The 20,667-nt window shown below is 39.5% G+C and overlaps 1 non-coding gene across 1 annotated transcript; it reads right to left on the bottom strand.

Annotated features, from left to right (window-relative positions):
- Window positions 1–18,122: 18,122 nt before the first annotated feature.
- Window positions 18,123–18,200, bottom strand: TRNASTOP-UCA (transfer RNA opal suppressor (anticodon UCA)). Its single transcript has one exon. It is a non-coding gene; the product is annotated as a tRNA-Sec (tRNA).
- Window positions 18,201–20,667: the final 2,467 nt, after the last annotated feature.

The following is a 20,667-nucleotide window of genomic DNA, read 5'->3' as shown; positions in this document are numbered from 1 at the left end:
TGAATATAACATGAACTACCAAAAGAAGGAACAAATATATCTTGGAAGAGGTACAACCAGAATGCTTCTTAGAAGCAAGGATGGTGAGACTATGTCTCACATTCTTTGGACATGTTATCGGGCAGGATCAGTACCTGGAGGACATCATACTTGGTAAAGCCGAGGGTCAGTGAAAAAGAGGAAGACACCAATAGATGGATTGACACAGTGACTGCAACAACGGGCTCAATCATAACAACAATTTTGAGGATGGCGCAGGATGGGACAGTGGTTTGTTTTGTTGTGCATAGGGTCACTATGAGTTGGAACTGACTGGACAGCACCTAACAACAACAAGGCTATTGAAAATGCCACGGCTTGGGTCAGGCGCACCTTAGTCCTCCAAGTAACGTCTTTGCTTTTTAAGACTTTAAAGAAGTCTTTTGCAGCAGGTCGCTATGGGGCAGAATCAACTTGATAGCAACAGGTTTGGCTTTTGGGTTTTATATAGAGAAAAATTTATTTCAAGGAAATGGCTCACACAGTTGTGGAGGCTGGCAAGTCCTAAATCAGTGGAACAGATGTCAGGCTGAATGCTTCTTTTCTTTGTAATATTTTGTTGAATTTTTGGCAAAAGTTTACATAGCAAGTTAGGTTCCCATTTGACAATTTCCCCACAAATTTTTCAGTGACATCAGTTACATTTTTCACAATGTGTCAACATTCACTTTAATTATGTTCAGTTTGTTTCATTTCTAGTACTCTAGTTTCCCTGTCCCCTTATCTTCTCATCTTTGCCTTTTTTTTTATATACTGTAGATGAAGGTTTACTGAGAAAACTATCTTACATCAGATTACAAAATGGAGAATAATTACATAATACTGAGAATCATGGCTGACCCAAATTGACACATAACACTAACTCTCACTGTCCATCCCTTGGCAGTTTAGCATCTGTACACATCTCCTTAAACCATATATAATCTCTATATAAAGATAATAATAAAATCATACTTGTGCCAAACATGATACAAGTAACATTGAGTACAACAGAAAAGGCAGTAGCCCCATTTACGTCTTATATTTTATAATAAGCATAATGGTATAATTTTATAATAAGGAACTGCTCTGTCACTTTGTCGTACTGTGGTGGCTTGCATGTTGTTTTGATGCTGGATGCTAAGCCACAGGTCTTTCAAATACCACCAGGGCCAACCATGGTGGACAGGTTTCAGTGGAGCTTCCAGACTAAGACAGACTAGGAAGAAGGACCCGGCAATCTACTTCTGTGTTAGACCTCTAGTGCTAGTATAGCAGAAATACCACAAATGGATGGCTTAACAATCAGAAATGTATTCTCTCACAGTTTAGGAGGCTAGGAATCTGAAGTCCGGGCTCCAGCTTCACAGGAAGGCTTTCTTTTCTCTGTCGGCTATGGGGGAAAGTCTTTGTTATCAGTCTTCCCCTGGTTTAGGAGCTTCCCAATCCAGGAATCCCGGGTCTGACAGACACACTCAGCTCCTGGCTCTCCTTTCTTGGAGGAAGTAGGCCCCATCCTCTCTGCCTATTGTCTCTTTTATATCTCAAAAGAGATTCACTCAAGATACAACCTAATCATGTGGATTGAGTCCTGCCTCATCAATAACACTTCCTCTAATTTTGCCTTTTTAACATCATAGAAGTTAGGATTTACAACACATAAGATAGTCACAGAAGGGTGAACAACGACGCAATACTGGGAATCATGGCCTAGCCAAGTTGACACACATTTTTTGAGGACACACTTCAACCCATAACATTCCATTGTTGGCCCCCAATGATTCATGTCACCTGTAAAACACATTCACCCCATTATATTTTCATCCCAAAATTCTTAAATCAACTTCAAGCCCAAATTCCATCCTGGGGCAAAATTCCTCTTTATCTGTGAAATCTAGAATATGAGTTATCTACTTCCAAAGTACAAAGGTGAAACAGGCATAAGGTACACATTTTCATTACAAATGGGAGAAATTGGAGGAAAAGAAGGAATAACAGGCACCAAGCAAGTCATCAGAACACATCACATTAGCTCTCAAGGCTTGAAAATAATCTTCTGTTCTCTGAAACCATTTAGGCAATGTCCCTGCCTTTCAGACTCTGGGTGTTGGCCACACTCTCCAGATTCTGGGTGAAAATGCCTCGGCCCTGGGCTTCAGCTCCACCTTCCAGGCCCACTGGAATGGCAACTCTGGTCCTTTGGCTTTGTGTGGTCCCATTCTCCTAGTCCACCTGAGTGGCTCCTCTATCCCCTCAGCCTTGGCAGGCCCCGTTCTTCTGCCCCTTGGGCATGGCAGCCCCATACCCTCAGCTTTGGGTAGCCTATCCGGCCCCAACATCCTGCCACTCATGAAAGGCAGCCCCACACTTCAGAATTGAGTTGGTGAATATCTGACTCTGTGAAACCTAGGAGGCCACAGCAGGCTGTGGTACCATCCTTTGAGACCCCAGAGGGTCTGCTTCCTATGATCTTTGTGTCTTCAGCTTCTGCTTTCTTTTTTCTTTTCCTCTGAGCCCCTTATCCTCTTGGCCTGGCCTGGCCCCTATCCTGCTTGGGCAAGTGTTACAAAGCTCTTTAGGTACTGATGAGTGCCTAGAGGCACCCCACTCCACCAGTAAACCTCAGCCAGAAGGCACTCAGCTCTCTAGCTCTGTGGGTTGGCAATCCCAGCTCCACTGATAAGGGCCCAGAGGCATCCCACTCTGCCAGAAAGCCTCCTGCAGAAAACATTCAGCTCTCTTGCTCAATGGGTAGGCTCCTCCACCATTTTATAGCAATCTACTGGTTCTGCAGCCACTGTTTCTCTGCTGCTGCTTTTCACCGTCTGTGCCATCTCTGGTGTTACACTTCTCCTCACTTACTGCTGAGCCCTCACAAGAATTGTCTTTGATGTCCATGATTCCAAAAATAGTTTCTTCAAGGAAATTCAGGCTTTCACTATTAGGCACTTTAAAAATCCTCTAGCCTCTACCCAATATTCAGTTCCAAAGCCACTTCCATGTTGTGGGTATCTGTTAAAACAACACTCCATTTTGGGTACCAAATTCTGTTTTAGACATCTAGTGTTGCTATAACAGAAATACAACAAGTGGATGATTTTAACAAATGGAAATCAGGATCAGTCACACCTGCTAATACAGTAACTCCCTTCTTTGCCTATAGATCCAGTTCAGTGGATTCTGTGCTGCGTCTCTTGGTGGGAGCATTTTTCCCTTTGGAACTAAGACCTCTAGACAAGCAGAGCAAAGGGGTGCAGAGACAGAAGGCAAAAGTATTGCGAGTGGGTCAGTAGAGGTAGTAGTGCTACCTTCATTTCCACTCCTTGATTCCTGGACCCCTGAATCCTGGCTATAGCAAAAACAGCACCATATATTGGATACTGGTTTAGAGCATATACAGCCTCCTGGAGAACATTGCCCCAACCCTGCAGGGTATTGCCGCCTAGCTGGTACCATATTGTGTCTTTAGAAGGCCATTCCATCGTTCTATCAAGTCAGCTGGTTCAGGACGATGGGGAACATGGTAAGACCAGTGAATTACATGAGCATGAACCCACTGCTACACTTCATTTGCTGTGAAGTAAGTTCCTTGATCTGAGGCAAGGCTTTGTGGCATACTATGACAGTGCATAAGGCATTCTGTAAGTTCACAGATAGTAGTTTTAGCAGAAACAATGCATGCAGGGAAGGCAAATCTATGTCCAAACTAAGTGCCTATCACAAGAACAAGACTTTGCTCTTTCCATGATGGAAATAGTCTAATGCAGTCAACCTACCACCAGGTTGTGGGCTGATCTTCCCTAGGAGTGGAGGCATATCAGAGACTCAGTGTTGATCTCTAATGATGGTAGATTGTGCACTCAGCAGTGGCTGCAGCCCAATAGGCCTTGGTGAGTGGAAGTCCAAGTTGCTGAGCCCATGCATAACCTGCATCTCTGCTACCATGCCCACTTTGTCCATGAGCCCACTGGGCAATGACAAGAGTGGCTGGGGAATAAGTCTGACTGGTAACCACAGAACGTGCCATTTTATCCACTTGATTGCTAAAATCCTTCTCTGCCGAGGTAACCCTTTGATGATCATTCACGTAAGACACAAATATTTTCACTTCATTGGTCCATTCAGAGAATTCCATCCACATGCCTCTTCTGCATACCTCCTTGTTGCCAATTTTCCAATGGTTTTCCTTCCAAGTACCTGACCATCCAGCCAAATCACTGGCTGCCGCCCATGAGTCAGTATACAGTCACACATCAGGCCATCTCTCCTTTCGAGAAAAATGAACAACCAGGTGCAGTGCTCGATGTTATGCACACTGGGAGGATTTCCCTTCACCACTATTCCTTCAGGGGCTCCCAGAGAAGGGCTGCAAGTGCTACCGCTGTTGACTTCCGAGTGGTGCCTTTGTATTGCACAGAACCACCTGTAAACCAGGCAAGAGTTTTCCTTTCCTCAGTCAACTGATTGTGAGGAACTCTCTATGAGGCCATAGGTGAAGACTGGGAGAAGGAAAGTAATGTGACAAGAGCGGAGGCCATGGACATTTGGTCACTTCCTCATGTAACTAACTTGTGCCTTTAAATCCTGCTCTGGCCTAATCTCATATATGCCACTTCCATTCAATAATGGAGTGCTGCTGTGCCCATCTGACTTTATGACTCTGTGGGTCAGACAACACTCAGTTTATGAAGGACAGCTCAGGCCACATAGTGACTTGGTGGTCTATGGTTAAGCGTTCAGTCTTTATTAAGGCCCAATTACAAGCCAAAAGCTTTTTCTCAAAAGCAGAGAGTGGCAGAGCTTTACTCCAAAATGCTAAGGGTCTACGCTGTGATTCAACAATAGGGGCCTGCCAAAGACTCTGTCGTGGATTGAATTGTGTCCTCCAAAAATATCTGTCAACTTGGCTAAACCATGCATGAGCCCCAGTATTGTGTGATTGTCCACCATTTTATGTGCTTTCCCTATGTGTTGTAAATCCTATCACTATGATGAAATGAGATGGATTAGTGGCAGTTATATTGATGATATATACAAAATTAGATAGTGTCTTAAGCAAATCTCTTTGAGATATAAAAGAGAGAAGTGAGCAGAGAGACACAGGGACCTCATACCACTGTGAAAACAGTGCCGGGGGCAGAGCACATCCTTAGGACCTGAGGTTCCTGTGCGGAGATGCTCTCAGACCAAGAGAAGACTGATGACAAGGACCTTCCTCCAGAGCAGATAGAGAAAGAAAGCCTTCCCCTAGAGCCAGGGTCCTGAATTCAGACTTCTAGCCTACTGGACTGTGAGAGAATAAACGTCTCTTTTAAAGCAATCCACTTATGGTATTTCTGTTATAGCAGCACTTGATAACTATGACATACTCTAAACAGCATCTTTATCTGCCACTGACAATTCAAGTACCATTGGTTCAGCTGGATTATATGGCCCAAATGGCAGAGCTTCTTGCACAGCAGTCTGAACTTGTCACAGAGCCTTCTGTAGATCCTAGCCCCAGTCAAAACTAGTAGCTTTTTAAGTCACTTGATAAACCGGAGTAGCACACCCAAATGAGGGATATATTGCGTCCAAAATCTGAAGAGGCCCACCAGGTGTTGTGCCTCTATTTTAGTTGTAGGAGAGGACAGGCGTAATAAATTACTCTTCATTTTAGAAGGAATACCTACCTCAACATGCCCTAAACCACTGGACCCCTAGAAATTTCACTGAGGTGGAAGGCACCTGAATTTTTGTCAAATTAATTTCCCACCAACTAGTATGCAAAATGTCTTATCAGTAAGTCTGGCTAGAGTCCTTCACAATTCTTTCTTACTAGCTCTGTCAGCATAATGTAATCAATGTACTGGAACAGTGTGTCTTTTGGAAGGAAAAGATGATCAAGATCAACTAGGACTAAATTATGATATAAGGCTGGTGCTTTGATGCTGTCCTGAGATGAGAGAGTGAAAGGGTGTTGCTGGCCTTGCCAGCTGAAGGAAAACTGCTTCTGGTGTTCCTTTGAAATATTAATAGAAAAAAAGACATTGGCTAGATCAATAGCTGCATACCAGGTACCAGGAGATGTATTAATTTGCTCAAGCAATGAAACCACATCTGGAAGAACAGCTGTAATTGGAATCACCACCTGGTTAAGTTTGCGATAACCTACTGTCATTCTTCAAGATCTGTTTTTTTCATACACCAAATAGGCAAGTTGAATGGGGATGTGGTAGGATCACCACTCCTGCGTTCTTCAAGTCCTTGCTGGTGGCTGCAATCTGCACAATCTCTACAGGAAAGCAGTATTCCTTTGGTTTACTATTTTCATAGGTAGTGGTAGTTTTAATGACTTCCATTTTCCTACCATAATAGCTCTTACTCCACATGTCAGGGATCCAATGTAGGAATTCTGCCAGATGATGAGTATATGTATTCCAATTATGCATTGTGGAACTAGCGAAATCACTACAGGATTTGTTCAGGAAACCACTGGACCCACTGTGAGATGGACACGAGCTAAGACTCCATTAATAACCTGACCTCCATGTGCCCCACTCTGGTAGACCACAGTGATATTTCGGGTCTCCTGAAGTTAATGTCAGTTCAGAGTTAGTGTCCAGAAACCATTAAAAAGTCTGATTATTTCCTTTTTTCCCAATGAACCATCACTCTTGTAAAAGGCCATAGATCCCTTTGGGGAAGGCTGGGAGAAAAATTAACAGTATAAATCTTTGGCAGTGTAATGGAGTCCTTCCTCAAGGAAACTCAGGCTCCCCTTCATTCAAAGGTTTATGGGTCAGTAAACCTGCTTACGCCTGGTAATTCATTGAGGGACCATGACTCTCCATTCTGGTAATTCAAGTTAGACTACCGTTCACTTGAACTAAAATTCTTCTGCTTGTATGTGTCAAGTAAACATTTAGTAGATTTCCCACCTATTTTACTCCTAGTGACACCATGACTAAGTAGCCAATGCTGTAAATCTATACACATCAGGTTATTCTGATTACCTCTTTGACTCTGCTGTCCATTACAGCAACCATGCCCACCTTTTCTTTGTCAGTTGGGTGCCATCACTTGGCCCCTACCACCACAGGACCCAATCAGCCCCATTGTAGTTAGGTGTCTTAATTCAGTTAGGGCAGTTCCTACTGTCAAATATGACTTACATAAAAAAGCAATCAGTACAGTCTTCGAGGATGCCAGAGCTCCCTTCCCAAATCTGTTCCTCACAGTTGTGGTAAAAGGTATGTCCTCCGGACACTCCATGGATAGATCTGTGGGTCCAACCTGATAAATTCACTCTCACATTCCAATTTCCCTAATCCTTTGAATACTTCTTCTACAGTATAACAAGGCAGGCCTGGCATTTCAACTTGACTTATGTGCTTAATCCATGCTTCAGTGAACAAACCAAATAAACTATTAGACTCTTTTCTAACCTCGAGCTGAAACATTGAATTAAGAATCTGTTCTTAGCGGGCCAATATCAATAAACTCTGACTGATCCAACTATTTATGTTACTTATATCATTATCCTATACCTTTAATAGCCATTCAAATACACATTCCCTAAGTTTCCATTTGTATATATATATATTAGAAAAGTCTAGGAGTTCTTTTGGAGTATAGTGTGCCTCCTCCCAGGCCACACTTTGTAGTTTGCCTATTGGTGCTTGCTGGGACTTAAATCTAGCTATAGGCCCAGAAGCAGAAATGGGTGGTAGGGATGGATCCTGGTGACATTCAGCAATGTCCTGTAAGGCATCTGCCTCAGGTGATGCCCCAGGCACCACCCCAGATGATATCTCAGGCAAAGGTTCTTCAGGCATAAAAAAAAATAAATTTTTTTATCATAGCTGGGTTAATCTCATCAAATGGGTGTGGAAGAGACAATGGTTTTACTGGGAAAGATGGTTTAGTAGACAAAGATGGAATAATCTTTTCTGATGGGAGTAAGTGGGCTGGTTCTGTTGGCAGGAGTGATTCAGCAAAATTTAGGTGCTCAATGTCTTGAGTTTTCTGATTATCTGCCCCTATGTCCCCATCCCAAGTTTCGGAATCCCATTTCTTCCCAATCAATGCCCTCACTTTAACTTCCGATACCATTCTAGGTTGGGAATTTAATTGGCTTGATAATTTAGTCACTCTAAGGTCAGAGTCATCAGCCCCTTTAAGACTAGCCAGACTTGAGAACCAATTCAGAAAACTCAACCTGACGTTCTTGTTCCTCTAGAACCACTCTTGGCACCAAATGTCTTACACTGGGTTCTTTAGAGGAAAAAAACCAGTGAAGCATACATGTATAAATGTATATAGAGGAAATGACTCAAGCAGCTGAGGAAATTAGAAAGTCCCAAATTCATGGGACTGGATTTTTCTGACTTAGGTGGTCGAATGGGCTGAGAAACCAAAAATGTGCTGGTCAGATGGTAGGCTGCTGGCTCACGTCTCAAGAATCAAAGGTCAGAGGATGACGAGTAAGATGCAGGATTGAGAGAGGGCAAGCTTTGCCAGAACCTCCTTATATACTGAGTGCAGGCCACACCCCCAGGGAAACTCTCCTTACATTAGATAGCAAAATGAGCATAAATACATAATACTGAGAATCACGACTGAGCCAAGCTGGCACATAACATTAGCCACCAGACTAGGTGGTACTAATGCTGCCACTGTCTGGACCACATTTTGAGTACCAAAAGTTCATTGGCTCAAGAAGCGCAGGTGTGATATACGTAAAGAATAACAGGGATGCCAAACGTTTGAGAATATTTTCATTCATTTGGAGGGTCTCATTATCATATTATCCCAGAGAGTTAAGTAGGAAAGGAAGAAAGTAGCACCAGCATTTGGAAGTCACAAGAATTTCACTGCTAGAAATTCCCAGTAACAGTTATGAGTTGGGGGAGAGGGTGAAGGATGGGGTTGGCTAGAAGGTGAAGGGGCACTTTGAGTGCAGTTATAAATATTGCTTTAGAGATGGGTTAAGAGGCTTAAAAGGGTTATCATTCTCTAATAATAGTACAACTTGAATGAAAAGAGAAATCTGGGCAAAGTCTTTGATTGTTTTCATCACATTAAGTATATTTGCAATAACCAAAAAAAAAAAAAAAAAACAACTCATTGCTGTCAAGTCGATTCTGACTGATAGCCACCCTACAGGACACGTAGAACTGCCCTGTAGAGTTTCCAAGGAGTGCCTGATGAATTTGAACTGTCAAACTTTTGGTTAGCAGATGTAGTTCTTAACCACTAGGCCACCAGGATTTCCATATTTGCAATATAATATATAAAATGCCATACAGGCATTTTTCATTACCCTTTCTGTCTTCTCTACAATCGTCCTCTTTCACTTTCTCCCGTTGATCTTGGCCTTCTATGGGAGCTCAAACATGCTTATTTAACACTCTTAACTGAAGAGCTTCTTGTAAAAACCCACTTTTTAATTAAAAACATATTTAATTTTGTGCCTTCTTACAATGCTTTTGTACCTGCTTAAGTTTTTACTCAGTTTAGATTCCACTTGCTTACTTTTTAAAAAATGTTTTTAATTTGGTATTTAATTTTTTTTTTTCTCTCAAAGTGATTCAGATACTCTCTATATAGAGCAGAACTCCTTAACTCTGGGTGCACATTGGTATTACCTAGGAGATGAGAAGACATAAACAAGTAAAAAAGGATGAATGCCTAACCCCACCCCCACCCCAGATGTTTGATTTAATAGTTCTCCGTGCTAGTAGGTGTTAAAATAATCTCTCTTGATAGTTTTAATGTAAAGACAGAGATGACAACCAAACTACAAACTACAGATTCATTCCCAGGCTTTGGAGAGCACCATTCCAACATTTTGGTGAACTGGCTACAGCTACCACAGCACTTGGCAGTGCTTCTCATGAATAAGAAATTCTGTACAAAAGCCAATCAGCAAAAACACTTAGAGCTTTAGGTTGTCAGTAACATTCATATGATCTTTTTTTTTTTTTTTTAAATGAACGTAATAGCCTAATCAGCTTCATCATTTGGTCCCAATAATGTGAATACTAAATCACAGGCAAACCCAGTGCAGCTGCGTCCATATTGTCCTCATTGTTTCATTCATGAATAAATACACACAGTAATAAACTACTATAAATAAAATTAATCACATACGCTTGTGCACAGAATAGAAGCCTGCTGAAAGTCAGGCTGTTTTTGAATCTATGGACCTGTCGGTTCCATCTTTGTGGGTAAACATTCACAGATGGATACATACATGTTCTCTACTAAAAACACCTGCGAAGAGATCCTGGAAAAGTTTCAGAAAAAGTTGAATCATTTCAAAATTTATTTTACACTACCTGGGGATTGATAACTTTCCTAGAGTTTTCCTTAGGGAAGCATGTTTAGAATACTAAAATTTGTTTATTGGTGCAAAGAAAGGAACTCTGATATAATAAATGTTATTGTTTTGTCTTTCCTTCATTCCTTATATGCTAATTTATTCCTCCCTCACTTAGTCATTCTTTACTTACTGCATAGAAATAATTCTCTAAACAAGTGGACAAAATACAAAAGATTCTGCCAAAATGTACTTTGTATCTCCTATCCTAATAAATAGAATTAATTCTTGTATATTGTTAAAAAAAAAAAAAAAAATTTTTTTTTTTTTTTTTTAAATTGTTAAAAGTACTGCTTAATTCAAACTCGATCTTTCTTATTCTTAGGCTTAATATTGTTCCTGCTTAGATTTTCAGATACTTACATTCTTTAGTTAATAAGAAAATAAAAAAAAAAACAAAACTGTGGATTAGGTAGCTGTCTCACTCCTATTTTTATTTAATATTTTTTCACTTCGCTTATAATTAGGCCCTCAATCTAAGAGCTGTTCTACTCTGACCCTATCCTATATCCTTACATTTGTTCTTGACTCATGAACAGATTTTAAAGACAAGTTATGTTCACTCCTATAGAGAAAAAATGCCCCCTCTAAAAACGTTTTAAGCTCCAGGGTTGCTATGGTTATTACCAACGACAAAAGTTAAATAGGCTTGATCACCATACTAGGTAATTAGGCCCAGAAACAGAACAAGCATCAAAAATGTTCATGGGTTAAGAATGCTGGGAAGCCATCTCTCAATATGATGTTTTAATGTGATCTGTGTTCACGGTGTTGTGACACATTTGTTGACAGCAAAATAAGTAAATATTCTGTTTAGGAAAATAGTTTCCTGCAGAAAAATAACAGCTTACCTGAGCTTGACTAACCATCTACCCCATGCTGAGCTGTCGTACCAGACTATGGTGACTTCTGTTGAGTTGATTTTGAAAGCAATAAGATCCGCCTGGCACTTACACTGCCTGGCAGCATTTCACATGCTGCTCTACTTTCTTTGGTTGTTGTTAGCTGCTGTCAAGTCAGCACCCAACTCATGGTGCTCAATAGGATAAGGCATTGTGATTCACAGGGTTTTCTTTAACTGATTCTTGGAGGTAGACAGCCAGGCCTTTCTTCCTAGTCTTTCTTAGTCTGAAAGCTTCACTGAAACTTGTTCAGCATCATAGCAAACACACAAGCCACCAGTAACAAAGAAGTGGTTGTTTCACTTGAGGTGCATTGGCCAAGAATAGAGCCCAGGTCTCCTACATGAAAGGCGAAAACTCTGCTACTGAACCATAATTGCTCCCACTTTTCCTGTCAGCCTTGCAATAATTCTAATCATTAAATATAATCAGTGGATGCAATTATTTATAGCAAAATATAATATATGTATGTCTTAGTCACCTAGTGCTGCTATAACAGAAATACCACAGGTGGATGGCTTTAACAAACAGAAATTTATTCTCTTACAGTCTTTTTTTCTAGTAGGTTACATGTCCAAATTCAGGGCGTCAGCTCCAGGGGATGGCTCTGTCGGCTCTGGAGGAAGGTCCTTGTCCTCAATCTTCCCCTGGTGGAGGAGCTTCTCAGGTGCAGGGACCCTGTGTCCAAAGGACCCACTCTGCCCCTGGTGCTGCTTTCTTGGTGGTATGAGGTCCCCAACTCTCTGTTTGCTTCCCTTTCTTTTATCTCTTAAGAGATAAAAGGTGGTGCAGGCCACATCCCTGGGAAACTCCCTTTACACTGAATCGGGGAGGTGACCTGAGTAAGGGTGGTGTTACAATCCCACTCTAATCCTCTTAACATAAAATTACGATCACAAAATGGAGGAAGACCACACAATACTGGGAATCATGGCCTAACCAAGTTGACACATTTTGAGGGGGGGACACAATTCAATCCATGACAATGTAATAAGTGAATAGCATGAGTCTGACTCTGTCCATTCAAGTCCTCAGAGAAGCAAGATGAAATTAGATATGAATGAGGTGTATTAGGAGAAAACCCTGTGTGAGAGAAAATGGAGAGGGAGCCAGGAAAGGTTGGGAGACTTAGGTGACTGATATGCAAATCTGACCTAAATAAATGAGTGAGGGAGGAAAAGTTGGGGGGAAATGTTGTAGACTTTTGTGCAGACTAAGGAAGGTTCAGCAAGGCTACCTGGGAGTCTTCGAGCCAAAATCATCCATCAGGGAGTACTATCTCTCTAAGGAATGGGCCTGATTTAATATCCCTGTCAAACTCAGTTGTTAGCTGGGAGCAGTCCATGGAAGTTTAGTTTCAATGTGAGTGCAGTTATGGATTTTAAAGCAGAGCATTTGGGGCCAACAGTTAATTATGTTCAAACCAGTTGAAGGTGTCAGAAGCACCTACTCAGGGCTTCAACAGTCTAACCCTTGTGCACACAGATCTATCTAGTTTTCACACAATTTAGTAAGAAGCTACTCCATGTTTCCAGACCTATATTGCTGAGGAGTTATCCAGCTACAAACTAACCTAACATTATAAGAACAGTTTTACACATGCTTCTTCCATAGTCATTGATGTGCGTACTGTTAAGTGCTATTGAGTTTGTTCCACTCGTAGCCACTCTATGTATAATAAAACAGAGCACTGCCTGGTCCTGTGCTAGCCTCAAAATAGCTGCTATGTTTGAGGCCTTTGTTGCAGCCACTGTGCTAATCCATCTTATAGGGGAACTTCTTTTTCTCTGACTCTGTACTTTACCAGGCATGATGTCTTTCTCCAGGGACAAGTCTCTCCTGAAAACATGTCCAAAGTATGTTGTGAGACAAAATCTCCCTATCCTCCCTTCTAAGGAGCCTTCGGGATGTATTTCTTCCAAGACAGGTTTGTTTATTCTCCTGGCAGTCCATGGTATATTCAATATTCTTTGCCAATGACATAATTCAAAGGATTCAATTCTTCTTTGGTCTTCTTTATTCACTGTCCAACTTTCGTGTGCATATAAGGTGATTGAAAATACAATGGCTTGGGTCAGGCATCCCTTAGTCCTCCAGGTGACATCTTCATTTTTAAAACTTTACAGAGGCATTTTGCAGCAGATTTGCCTAATGCAATGAGTCCTTTGATTTCTAGACTGCTGCTTCCATGGGTGTTGATTGTGGAGCCAAGTAAAATGAAATCTTTGACAGCTTCAATCTTTCTGTTTATCATGTTGCTTATTGGTCCAGTTATGAGGGTTCTTGTCTTATTTGTGTTAAAGTGTAATCCATATTGAAAGCTGTAGTCTTTGATCTTCATCAGTAAGTACTTCATGCCAACTTTCAGCAAGCAAAACTGTGTTATCTGCATATCGCAGGTTGTTAATGACATTTCCTCCAATCCTAATGCCGTGTTCTTTTTCATATAGTCCAGCTTCAGGGTTATTTGCTCAGCATACACACTGAATAAGTATGGTGAAAATAGACAATCCTGAACCACACATTTCCTGATTTTAAAACATGTGGTATCCCCTTGTTCGATTCTAATGACTGCCTATTGTCTTGGTCCATGTACAGGTTCCTCATGAACAAAATTAACGTTCTGGAATTCCCATTCTTAGCAATGTTATCCATAACTTGTTATGATCTGCATAAGTGAATGCTTTTGCATAGTCAATAGGACACAAGTAACTATCTTCTGTCATTCTCTGCTCTCTGCCAAGATCCATCTGACAATGATATCCCTGATTCCACATTTTCTTCTGAATTTGGCTTGAATATCTGGCAGTTCCATGTCGATGTACTACCGCAACCATTTTTGAATTATCTTGAGTAAAATTTTACTTGTTTTTGTGGTATTAAGGATATTGTTTGATAATTCACACATTCTGATGGATCACTTTTCTTTGGAATGGGCACAAATATGAATCTCTTCCACTCGGTGGGCCAGGTAGCTGTCTTCCAAATTTCTTGACATAGACGATATAGCACTTCCAGTGTTGTATCCATTTGTTGAAATATCACAATTGGTATTCCATTGATCCCTGGAGCCTTGTTTATCACCAATGCCTTCAGTAAAGCTTGGACTTCTCCCTTCAGTACTGTTGATTCTTGATCATACTCTAGCCTCTGAAATGGTTGAAAGTCAACCAGGTTTTTTTGGTACAGCAACTCTGTATATTCCTTCCATTTTCTTTTGATGCTTCCTGTGTCATTCAGTATTTTGTCCATCCCGTTGCTATCAAGTCAATTGCTACTCATAGTAACCTTTCTTCAGTATTGTACCTTGAGGCCTGAATTTCTTCATCAGTTCTTTCAGGATGAGAAATGCTGAGCATGTTTTTCTTTTTTGGTTTTCTAACTCCATGTTCTTGCACATTTCTTTATAGTACTTTACTATATCTTCTTGAGCCACCCTTCAAAACCTTATATTCAGCTCTTTTACTGATATGTTCAAGAGCATGTCTCAGAGACTCTTCTGACATCCATGTTGATCTTTTCTTTCTTTCATGTCTTTATAAAGACCTTTTGTTTTCTACATGTATAAGGTCTTTGATGTCATCCAACAACTTGTCTGGTCTTTTGCAATTATTGTTCAATGCATCAAATGTATTCTTGAGATGGTCTCTAAATTCAGGTGGGACATACTCATGGTCATACTTTGGTTTCGTGCACTTGTTTTAATTTTCTTCAGCTTCAGCTTGAGCTTGCATAAGAGCAATTGATGGTCTGTTCCGTAGTTGGTGCCTGGACTTGTTTTGATGTTTGATATTGAGCTTCTCCATCATCTCTTTCCACTGAAGTAATTGATTTGATTCTCATGTATAGTCAGTCACCTTTTATGTTATTGAAAAAAAATATTTCCAGTTAGTAAATTATTGGTATTGCAAAATTCTATCATGCGATACCTAGTATTATTTCTATCACCAAGACCATATTTTCCAACTTCTGATCCTACTTCCTTTTTTCAACTACTGCATTCCAATCACGGGTATTTGTTAATGAAACTTGATTGCATATTTGACCAATTTCAGACTGCAGAAGTTGGTAAAAATCTTTAATTACTCTATCTTTGGCACTTGTGTTTAGGCCATAAATTAACTGGTCTTCCTCGTAAGGCTATGAATATTATCCTACATATCACTGACAGCATTGTTCTTCAGGATAGATCTTAAAGTGTTCTTTTGGAAATCCAATGCCATTGCACTCAATTTTTTATTACAGTTACAGTAGACCATATGATTGTCTGATTCAAAATGGCCAATACCTGTCCATTTCAGCTTACTAATGCTTAAGGTATTGATCTCCATGCTTTCCATTTCATTTCTAATGACTTCCAGTATTCCTAGATTCGTACTTTGTACATTCCACATACTGATTATTAATGAATGTTTGCAGATATTTCTTCTCATTTTGAGTCAAGCCACTTCAGCAAATGAAGGTCGTGAAATCTTGATTCTTTCCATGTCGTTGATCCACTTTACTCTGAGGAGACAACTCTTCTCCAGTCATATTCTGAGTGCCTCCCAAACGGAGGGTCCCATCTTCTGGCACTATATTAGAAAATGTTTTGCTGCTATTCATAAGGTTTTTGTTGATCCTGGATACCTGGAGTATCACCTGAGTTGGCTATGGGCTTGTTGTATATTTGTGCCCTTGACCTGTAAGGCCCTCAAAAGTGGAGTTGCAGAGTAGGGCTCCTGATTATGACTTTAAAGGAACTTCAGAAGAAGAGATGGTGTGTTCTAAGTTATTATTGAAAAATTAAAATATTTTCTTGACTGCCAAGTAGCATCAGGATTGGAGGAATATGCATTAACAACTTGTGATATGCAGATGACACAACCTTGCTTGGTGAAAGTAAAGAGGACTTGAAGCTCTTACTGATGAATGTCAAAAACTACAGCCTTCAGTATGGATTGCACCCCAACATAAAGAAAACCAAAATCCTCACAACTGGACCAATAATCAACATTATGATAAATGGAGAAAATATTGAATTTGTAAAAGATTCACTTTACTTGGTTCTACGATCAACACCCATGGAAGCAGCAGTCAAGATATCAAATGATGCATGGCATTCGGCAAATGTGTTGCAAATGACCTCTTTAAACAGGTCTCTTCAAAAACAAAGATGTCACACTAAGGACTAAGGAGTGCCTAACCTAAGCCATGGTGTTTTCAATAGCTTCATATTCATGTGAAAGCTGGACAATGAATAAGGGAGACTGAAGAAAAACTGAATCCTTTGAATTATATTGTTGGTGAAGTATATTAAACATACCATGGACTGCGAGAAGAACAAACAAATCCATTTGGAAGAAATAAAGCCAGAATACTCATTAGAAGGGAGGGTGGCGAGACTTCATCTCACATATTTTGGATGTGTTATCAGAAGGGATCAGTCCCTGAAGAAGGACATCAAGGTTGGTAGAGTAGAAGAGTAGAGGGTCAGTGAAAAAGATGAAGACCCTCAACTAGATGGATTGACACAGTGGCTGCAACAATGGGATGTCACCTAACAACAGTGTCTCTGCCCAGAATAGAGAAAACGTTTGACACAGGATAGTTTTCCTTGATTGTTCTCCAGCTTTCAGACTGTGGCCCATGATCTAATGTCATAAAATAATTCCTCTCATTGTGAAAACATCAATCCATCAATTGTTATTTTGTGAAAATTTTTATTTTAAGAATATAGTTCTGTCTATGTTTTTGAGCATGTGTTTGTCTAGATTCAGGTCAAAGATTTAGGAAAGGTATCTAAATGTATTCTTTATAACTATGAGGAGCTATGATTTTAGTGCCTATATATAAATCTAGGCATTTTTTTAGCCTAAGTTTACAAATAAAAAATCCTGAATGAACAAATATGAACAGTGATTTTCTTTGAATGTTACAATGTGTGTATGTGTGCATTTTCCTAAATTGTATGCAGTTATTATGTATTAGTTTTTTTAATGATTAGAAAGAAAAAAAATAACAAGAGTTCAAATATTTCAGAAGTGCTTGAAATGATTGTGTGTTACGGTTGCAATAATTAGGAAAATATAAATAGAGGGGTTCAGAGACTAAAGAGATAACTTCGTTTTTTAGGGAAAACAGAAAAGCCCTCATGGTGGTGGAAGTTTTGAATGGGCATTTGAATGAGGGTTGGAGTTTAGATATAAAAATAAGGAAGAAAACAAAACAAATCCTGTTGTTGTCAAGTTGACTATGACTAAGGAAAGGGATATTAATGGCAAGTGAATCAGTTTAAGGGATACCACCAAGGTCTTTATTGAATAGAAATCTGAAGACAGTTTACTTCCCCTAAACCTAAACCATACATGGTAATGAAGGTAAAATTGTGCACTTTTTAAAGGGTGATACACACACACACGTACACACACACATGCATATATAACCCTGTTTGTTGTTTCTTAACTTTTTTCTTTGACACTACAAATACTTTTTCAGATTATACTGGGCAACATAAATATTTTGTAATCTTTTTCTTAAGGTAGTAATAAAAATAAAAAATATTTTTTCAATATGCCTGAGTATACACAGACTCACAAGTATTACCTTGCTTTAGACAAGAGTTCAGAAACTACAATCTCAATAAACATATTTTATCATCGAAGATTTCATAGATAATTCAGCTTAAACCCAGCGCCATCAAGTCGATTCCGACTCCTAGTGACCCTATAGGACAGAGTAGAACTGCCCCACAGAGTTTCCAAGGAGCACCTGGCAGATTTGAACCACCGATCCTTTGGTTAGCAGCCATAGCACTTAACCATTATGCCACCAGGGTTTCCCCTAAGGTGATGGTCTGTCACCCAAAAGGCGACACTCTGTTGCTAGACAGCTACAGGTTTGAAGCCTGCACCCCAGGCCATTGAGGATCATCAGACCTTCATTTCTAAATTTCACTATTAACTTTAGAAAAAATGAAATAAATATTATGCATAAAATTATAAATATTATCAAAACGGAGTCAAGATGGTTTGCATTTTTTAAAAATTTGGATTGAGCCAAGATTTCTTAAGCATGATTTTATGAAATTGTAATAAAAGAATCCAACAAAATCAACAATTGGAAATATTCTGGGTCACAGCACTGGTCACAATTACTACTTTAAGTATAATTTTTTTAAAAGTGTATTAATGAAATTACATTTACACACATCATATAACCAGTTGCCAGTGAGTTGATTCTAACTCATGGGGAACTTATCTGTGTCAGAGTAGAACATTATAGGATTTATAATAGCTGTTGTTTTGGAAGTAGATCACCAGGCCTCTTTTTCAAGTCACCTCTGACTTGAACTGTCAACCTTTCAGTTAGCAGTCAAGCTTGTTAACCTTTTGCATTACCAAGGGACAACTCTTAATTGAGTTACAAAATATAACACCCTAATTATGCTAACTCAACACAAATATTAATAATTTCATATTACTTTGAATTATTTGTAGAATTAGAGTCTAACTCAAATGTTTAAAACTTTAGGAACATCTCAACTAGCTATATAAAGGTCTACCACGTTTTAGCACAAATAATGCACACATTCTGCATTTATTTTCTGGCCTCACCCTCCCCTCAGGAGGCACCCTCACAAGGGCCACCATATCAACCCTCTTCCACATCTTGCTTTAAAAAAAAAAAAAAAAATTTGCATAGCGCACTCAGGAAAATACCTTGTTGGGGGAGGGTGTGGCAGGCAAACAGATGCAGATGTGTGTTATTTGCATAAAAATGCAGTTTATGCAAAAAACTACAAATTACTGAAGAAACACACCAAAGGTGTTTTAAATGAATTAAGAGATATGCTGTCTTCATTGACCAGAGCCTTAATATCTTTAACATGTCAATTCTTTTGAATTTCAGTCTAATTTAATGGATACAGGTTGTAATTTATTCTCTAGCAGAGGAAATATAAAGAACAAATACAGTTTTAATTTATTATTGCTTAACTTAAAGTTTTGGGCTATTAAATGTCTATTATGACACCAGATTATATCTTGGTAAGTTCATTCTGATCTTCAAAATAAACCAATAAACAAAAACAAAAAAAAAACAATACTATTAATTACTGCAACTATAATCACAGAATTAATATGTTCATAATGAATTTTAATGTGAAAACACCAAACCAAAAAACCAAACCTGTTGCTGTCTAGTCGATTCCAAGTCATAGAGACCCTACAGGACAAAGTAGAGCTGCCCCACAGGGTTTTCAAGAAGCAGCTGGTGGATTTGAACTGCCAAACTTTTGGTTAGCAGCCATGATAGCTCTTAACCACTGTGCCACCAGGGCTCTTGTGAAACATGTTTGCTAATATTTTTATTGCTACAGAAATAATATTCTTTGAGTGTAGGAACTAGCATGATGTCAACTGTCAAAAACACACGGGTCTCACAATGAGATAGCTAAGGTTTGGTTATTTTAAAGGAAAAAAACTTTTTAAAATGGTATTTATCTTGAAGCTTTCTTTTTTAATGCTCTTAATAATCTCATCAATTAAAAATCCTGTGAGTTATTAAGTTACTCAGCTTTGGTTACACATGCTTTTTATTTCTACATATATGAATCAAATATCCTTGATATATATTAAATCAGAAAGAAGAAAAATCCAGTTAAATTTTATCATCAGTGTTTTTTTTTTCCCACGGTGTCAAACTAAATGACTCAGACACAAGAAACTAAAGTCTCCAAAACATATTTTATGAACATAGAAGAAAAAAACAGCAAGTAGATGGACTCTGAAATAGAAGGATAATATTAATAACTGTAGTATTGCTCTTACAACTCTATGGAGTAAGTGGTGCATACTGTTTTCATTTCATGGCAAGTACACTGAAGCATACCCAGTCCAGACCCAGTGCCGTCGAGTCAATTATAGAGATATTAGTTGTGTATCCTGACAATCTGACTCAAGAACTAGTAGTGGTGCCTATGGTTAAGGCGCTCAGCTGCAGTTCAAGTCTACCCAGAGTCATCTTGGAAAAAAGGGCTTGGTGATCTACTTCCAAAAAACCAGCCATTGAAAATCCTGTGGAGCACAGTTCTACACTGACACACACGATGCCTTCATGAATTGGAATCCACTTGACAGCAACTGACTTTTGGTTTTTGTAAATGCCTCAGGAGGGATCAGTCCCTTGAGAAGGACATCACACTTGGCAGAGTACAGGGTCAGCGGAAAAGAGGAAGACCCTCAACAAGGTGGATTGACACAGTGGCTACAACAACGAGCTCAAGCATAACAATGATTATAAGGATGGCGCAGGACTGGGCAGTGTTTCGTTCTGTAGTGAGTAGGGTCGCTATGAGTCGGAATCGACTCGACGGCACCTAACAGCAACAACAGTATAAGCAAT

This window comes from Elephas maximus, chromosome 5, assembly GCF_024166365.1.
Source record: "Elephas maximus indicus isolate mEleMax1 chromosome 5, mEleMax1 primary haplotype, whole genome shotgun sequence".
In the NCBI taxonomy this organism is placed as follows: Eukaryota; Metazoa; Chordata; class Mammalia; order Proboscidea; family Elephantidae; genus Elephas; species Elephas maximus.
The sequence above is the reverse complement of the archived record's forward strand: the minus strand, read 5'-3'. Positions and strand labels throughout refer to the sequence as shown.